The sequence below is a fragment of the Bos indicus x Bos taurus genome, chromosome 5 (genome assembly GCF_003369695.1).
Source record: "Bos indicus x Bos taurus breed Angus x Brahman F1 hybrid chromosome 5, Bos_hybrid_MaternalHap_v2.0, whole genome shotgun sequence".
NCBI lineage: Eukaryota > Metazoa > Chordata > Mammalia > Artiodactyla > Bovidae > Bos > Bos indicus x Bos taurus.
The window spans coordinates 95,091,889-95,099,466 of NC_040080.1; positions in this window are offsets into that span (position 1 = coordinate 95,091,889).

Sequence of the window (7,578 nt, forward strand, 5' to 3'; positions counted from 1 at the left end):
GTAATTTTGATTCCAGCTTGTGCTTCCTCCAGCCCAGCATTTCTCATGATATACTGCTTATTTAACATATAAGTTAAATAAGCAGGGTGACAATATACAGCCTTGACGTACTCTTTTTCCTACTTGTAACCAGTCTGTTGTTCCATGTCCAGTTCTAACTGTTGCTTTCTGACCTGCATACAGATTTCTCAAAAGGCAGGTCAGGTGGTCTGGTATTGCCATCTCTTTCAGAATTTTCCACAGTTTGTTGTGATCCACATAGTCAAAGGCTCTGGCATGGTCAATAAAGCAGAATTAGATGTGTTTCTGGAACTCTCTTGCTTTTCGATGATCCAACAGATGTTGGCAATTCGATCTCTGGTTCCTCTGCTTTAGTGAAATAGTGTAACAACCCTGAACTTCAGAATCAAACACACCTAAGTTTAAATCCTAGACCAGGTGATGCAGTGGTAAAGAACCTGCCTGCCAGTGCAGAAGATGCAAGAGTCGTGGGTTTGATCCCTGGGTCAGGAAGATCCCCTGGAGGAGAAAATGGCAACACACTCTAGTATTCTTGCCTGGAAAATTCCATGGACAAAGGAGTCTGGTGGGCTACTGTCCATGGGGTCACAAAGAATCAGATGCAACTTAGCATGCACACATGCATTAGGGGTATTATTTAAAATTTCTGAACTAAGGTGCTTCATCTGCAACCCAGATCAGAAACAGGTGGGTTTGTATGGGGGGATTCAAAGATAATTCTAAGTTATTGAAAATAAATGGTTGATTAGATTATGATTCTAAAAAATAGGAAGTAAAAGAAAAAAAGAGGAGATTGGGGACTGGGAGGAAGGGAAGGACAAAAGATATTTAAGACGTTAAAGCCTTTGCAAGTAACCACAAGTGGGCGTTAAAAAGACAGGGGGAAAAATCTAAGATATTAAAAATTCTTGGTTGGATATATTTCAAAGCCACTTCTGACCCTAAACTGTACAAGACATAAAAGAGACTGGGGTGGGAGTAGAGGATATGGAGAAAACAGTTCATTCAGTGAGGCCCTAAAGGGCAGAAACAGGATCACAGAATAAATGTTATAAGTAAATTTTGATTTGCCCCAAGAAAGAATTTTATAATAGCAAGAGGACCTGGTTATGGAGTCACTAAGTCTGAGAGGCAATAGCTTTGCTTTGGAATCCCGGAAGCTTAAGTATCCCACTGTATGACTTTAGACCAGTCATTTTACCCCCAACTTAGCTGTCTCATCTGCAAAATTCAGACCAAAGGTTTTATCCTTTCTGTTTGGATGCTGGTGCTTATTAAGACACTTCCTACATCCCTGAATGTATCAGAAGAAACTGATTTGTGACCATCAATGCATTTCCCAACCAAATGTAGATAAGTAAATGAGGATATAACTCACATCAGGAAGAGGAGGTAAACTTTGTGTATGAATCATCTGATCCTCATACTCACCATTTTAATGAGTAACATAGAGAACACATGCATTTCTGTTTCTGCTTTGAGACCTCTTGTATCCGTTTTTCTGTTTACTCTTTCAAAGGTCATAAGTTTACCTCTGGGTGAATACATTATGGTAGAAGAGCTTTTATAAATTATAATATAATGACTTTTAAATTGATTTGGACACCTTGAAATGTATGTGAAATTAGCTTGGCAAGGCAGCCATCTAACAGAAGATAAGCTGCAGGTTAAATTCTCTAAACTGTGTTTTCTGATTGTATCTATACAAATTCTGTCTGGACATGGAAACTGTAAGTATCAATTCACTATGAAATAACAAATCTAAGAAAAGACACTAAATCTTAAACATAAGTTTCCCACAGTTTAGATAATATTTTTCTTAAGAGAGTAGGGCACACTGCTAAAATTCTATTCAGAAAATGTGAATAGATTAAAAATGAGTTTGATAAATACAGTAAAATACAAGAAAATAAGATGTCTTGTGGTCTGTATAACATTTGAGAATGTGTTCTGAAGAAAAATTGTTGTCCCTTTGATGTAACTTTGAAGAACTGAGCTAAGGGATGGGGGTATAACTTTGAAACTGAAAGAACCACTGTGCTAAATCAGAGGAAAATAAATCATAATTTAACATTTTTCAATTAAAAAAAATCTGTTCAGAGGTTCCAAAACACTATTCTGTTTGGTTTAGGCAATCAGATTTAAATTCATCTTTTTTTCACAAGTTGAGAGGGGAAAAAGTTTTAGTAACTATTACTCAAATCATCTCTATGGTATGTATAAGGTACACAATAAAGAGAAATGGCTGGTCATAAGAAGACTTGTTTTCTAATCTTAGGGCAAGTTGCTGTGTGGCTTCAGATAAGTCCCTTATTACCTTAATTTCTTCAGCTATATACTTCTTAGTATGAAGGAGAAGGTAAATGAAAATCCTTTGAGAGGTATAAATTGTTCTGCAGTGAAGATTATTAATGCATAATTCTTTTCCTCATTCTATTAATGTTGAAATGTCCTTAATATATCTTTCGGATAACTCATAATTCTTTCTTCCCTCCACCAGATTTGTTAATTAAATGATGGAAGGCATTTTGGTAAGATAGGTAAAAGATTTAGTGAAAAAACCTGCTAAAGAAATAAAGCCAAATGCCTCTGAAAAATGAAAGGGTACATTAAATGAAAAAAGCAAAGATCTACATTTAATGTGTTCATAAGACAGATACTGTGTCTTTGTTTTATTTTTCAAATTTGTCAGTTAAAAACAAAAGTAGTGGTGTAATATACTCAAGAGGTTTAATGTTACATTAATCAGAGCTGACAACCATGAAAACTATTTATTGTTGTATTTGAACCACTAATTTCAGATGAAATCTAAAACACTCAAGCTCCAATTGTTAGCACTGACATGCCAACAAAAACCTTAAGGAAATCTTTTGTAGCTAGATCACACTGTTGTTATGCACTCACTTGAGAAAACAAAATATGTATGTAACTAAATCCTACCGTATGTCTACAGTGGTTTCGATAAACAGACCCAGTCAAAAGTTGAGTAAATTATACTATAAAGGTTAATTTAAAATCTATGTTGTCATTCACTGACTTCTGATAACTATACTTTTCGATTTAGTGTATGTAGTTAGAGCACTGTCTAGCCTAAATGAATCTGAGGTTCCATTTCTATTTCTACAGGAGTCAGTTAACTCGAAAAAGAAGAAAAAAATGGACTAAGATAAATTGCGTATGGACAACTTGGGCAAAAAAACTACTTGAAAAGCCATCTTCGCAAATGAAGTACAGTAATGCTCCAAACTATAGATAAATAGGAAAAGAAATGAATAAGTTACTTAATCTAAATATAGAAACATAGGGCATGCAGTGATCCAGTTAGGAAAAGGCTTTCTTCTCTATTGCTAAACCTAATACTTCCCAGAGCAGATCTTGTTCTGTTGTGTGAATTTGAGCAAGTTGATTAAATTCTGAGCTTATTTCCTCAGCTGTAAAATGAGGATAATAACTGATCTCCATAGGAAAGTTATGAGAATTACAGTAAACAGGGACTATAAACTACATTTTTGGGAGTGAGCACACTGTGTAGGGCTTAGAGACTAGAAGCAGAAATATGTGGTACACATCAAACGCACATAATGTTATAAGCAAAATTCCCTCAGTAAAAAATAAATCTAAAATTTTAAAGGAGAGAAAAATAGTGAATATAAGCTAACTACTAAGTAAAAGCAGCAGTAGCAGGAATAGCAGCAGCAAACTGTTCTCACTCTGTCCTGATGCCTGCATAGGTCTTCAGAATAAAAACTAAGAGTGCATTACCAAGCAAAGGGTGATCGACTTTAGCCAGTGGTGAAGGAATATCATTGGCTTTTGAATTTGACAAAAAATACCCTGTTTTAAGGGAACATTTTCAAAGCAGAAAGGTGGGAAGCCTGATCATAAGTGGCTAACAAAAACAAATAAAAATGGAGATGGCAGGATTGAGAAAAATATGACTGAGACTGTCTTGCTCCATGGGTTCTAACTCACAAACACGAAAAATGTTCCATTAGTGCTTGACAATATATAAAGCTATTACGATTTCTACAGAGCTCTTTGGTGATGAATTAAAAATTGGTAAGTAAAGTGGGCATGGGAAGGTGAGCCATATCTCTAAGTAGATATGGAGAATGAATTTTTAGTGATTGTAATTAAATGTAGTCTCATGTGAACTAGATTATTTCTATGCCATTGAGATCTACTGATAAAAGCTTCTCATTGATGATGTAAAGGAGAAGAGAAACAAAGTGGCTGAGACAAGAAGCAATAGGACAGGCAATTTCTTTCAAGCTGTAAAAAACTGCACGTTTTAAGGCAGATGGTAAAGACCAAGGGAAAGGGAAGAGAACGCAAGATACAGAACAAGAAAAGCTTAGCAACAAAGTACCTCACATATTGGGGCTTCCCAGGTGGCTCAGTGGTGAAAAAAAAAATCCACCTGCCATTGCAGGAGAGTCAGGGTTCGATCCATGGGTCGAGAAGATCCCCTGGAATAGCAAATGGAAACCTGCAACCCACTCCAGTATTCTTGCCTGAAGTTTCCACTGACAGAGGAGCCTGGCAGGCTTCAGTCCATGTAACCGCAAAGAGCTAGACATGACTGAACACACACAAACATCCCCCTCACATATTAGGATAAGATTCAATAATATTAGCACCTAACATCTGTTGGGAACTATTATCATTTAAAAACTGTTATATTTATCATTTAAAAATTGTCATTTTTAAATTATCATTTAAAATGATATCTATTATTTAAAAATGATATCTATTACCATTTAAAAATTGTTATAAAACAATTTACATCTGATTTTTATTGACGTCAATATAAATTATAAATTAAGTAGAAACATTATTTATCCTCCTTTCAGACTTATAATCTACCTTGAATTCATGTAGATTCATAGCTTACAAAAGCTTTCACATAATCCTCCCAAAACAAAGTGAATGTGCCATCAGTTTTGTAATTCTTATTTTCAGGTAGAGAGATTGAAGGCATGAAGGTTAAATGACTTGCAAAGGAGGTTTTTTTAAAAATTTTTCTTAAGTATAAAGTTGATTATGAAGAGTTATTTTTCCTAGAGAATTTTTGGGGTTTGGGTAGGTTTTTAAGGGGTTGGACTTCATGACTAGCACTTAGTCTTCCACAAAAAGTTTTGCATGCGTTCAGATTCCCTCTTTCTGTTTCCCCAAGACCTGGGTCTTGATGCTGCTCCACTTTTGATCAGGCCTCCCAGAGGCCCTCCCAGAGTCAACATAATATCCATGCACAGTTCTCATTTTCCCTCCTTATTCCCCAAATTTAACAACTTATTTCTCATTATTTTCAGAGCAATCTTAACTTCTCTAATTCATTAAGTTACACTAATATATCAGAACTAGTAACAGTTTAACAAATTACTTCCTCCCAGATTTGCATTTTAACCTGGGGCCTCTTAAACTGTTTAATAATGTGGGCATTTCTGACTCTGAGAACCAAGTCAAAGAAGCTTGGTCTTTTCTGGCATCCCATCACACCAACACAGCAAAAGCATCCTTTATAGGCCTTTTTGTAGGAATAATCCTAACCTTTATTTCATGTGCGTGCATGCGTGCTTAGTCACTCAGTCATGTCTGACTCTTGCGACCCCACAGACTGCAGCCCGCCAGGCTCCTCTGTCCATGGAATTTTCTAGGCAAAAATACTGGAGTGGGTTGCAGTTTCCTACTCCATGATCTTCCCAACCCAGGGATCAAACCGGCATCTCCTATGTTTCCTGCATTAGCAGGCAGATTCTTTACCACAGAGCCATCCGGGAAGCCCTTTATTTCATGTAGGTTATATTAAACAAAATAATATGGGGAAAATATTCACAGTAAGACTAGTTAAAATTATAATTATTTTGTACAATTTAACTTTGTGATTGGCTAATAAATGACCCAGGGGTTGAACCTAGGTCTCCTGTATTGCAGGCAGATTCTTTACCATCTGAGCCACCAGGGAAGCCCCATAAGTGATAATATTAAAACCAGATTTCATCTTAATTCAATAAAATGTTATGGGCGTAAGCAAGTAAGTTATATGTGTAGGTCATCCTTTAATACTATGACTATCACTGATTTTTAAAAGGCTTCCCTGGTAGCCCAGCTGGTAAAGAATCTGCCTGCAATGCAGGAGACCCCGGTTCCATTCCTGGGGTGGGAAGATCCCTTGGAAAAGGCATAAGCTATCCACTCCAGTATTCTTGGGCTTCCATGGTGGCTTAGCTGGTAAAGAATCTGCCCACAATGCAGGAGACCTGGGTTCAATCCCTGGGTTGGGAAGATTCCCTGGAGAAGGGAACAGCTACCCGATCCAGTATTATGGCCTGAAGAATTCCATGGACTGTATAGTCCATGGGGTTGCAAAGAGTCAGGCACAACTGAGCGACTTCCACTTCACTTCACTTCTGATTTTTAAGAAGAGAAGAGATAATTTCATAATGGTGAATTTATACTAATTTCCTATGATCACTCCTGAGGTATTTTAGAGTTTTCATACAAATAGACAAAAAAAGAAAACTTTATATATATTAAAAAAAAAAACCAAAACCATTCATGTCACTTTTTTTTTTCTGATTGATTCATCTGTCATTATTTTTTCTAAAGATCAGGAGCCACATATTTAGTTTTGAAAATTAAGAAATCTGTTTCAAGTGTCATTCTGCTTAGTTCTGTAAGTACTAGTTCCAGGATCAAAGATAAAATGAAGTAGATGGGCTATCCACTTCACATACAATCTCCTTGTGCCTTAAATATACTATGGAAATGTGGTTTTCTAAGACTTCATTAAGCTCTGGTTTAATATAACCTACATGAAATAAGGGGCTTCCCAGATGGCTCTGTGGTAAAGAATCTGTCTGCCAATGCAGGAAACATAGGAGATGCCGGTTTGATCCCTGGGTTGGGAAGATCATGGAGTAGGAATTGGAAAGCTCTGGTTAGCTGAGGGAAGGGAAGCTTATAGACACTGCTTACAGATGGCTGAACCAGCGGTTATTACCAAGAGGAACTCTGACCTGAAAGGAAGCAATCTTAAGATGGCAGAGAAAAGCAGGGTGATCATCCTAGCTCTTGCAGGTGAAGAACTGTTTGTTTTTTTAACTGCATACATACATCCTGAATCTACAGTTCATGGTTTCCTTTATATGATGAAGTTACCCACTGCCTTGACTGCTGTTTTCTATTCAGCTTTCTTGTTTTTAACAACCCAGGAGCAACAATGAAGGATTTCAATTTCCAAATGATTTGGGAAGATATAAGTAATAACACAAACAGCTATGGTTAACCACCTATGCTTTCCTTATTCTACTTTTTTTTTTTAAAGATGTGAACCTAAAGGTATGTATAGGATATAAAGTAAAACTGAGGTACCTCAATAATCTTCCTTCAAGAACGATTACTAGTATCTTTTGGCACAGTTTACTAAAACTTTAAAAGGTAAAATGTCCACCCCTAACATTTTCCCTTTCATTTCTCTCTCACTCTCCTTTTCTAGACCCTCTTCACTTTCTGTAAGAAAGGGGGACTAAAACATTGTCTGCATGTTTCTCAGAA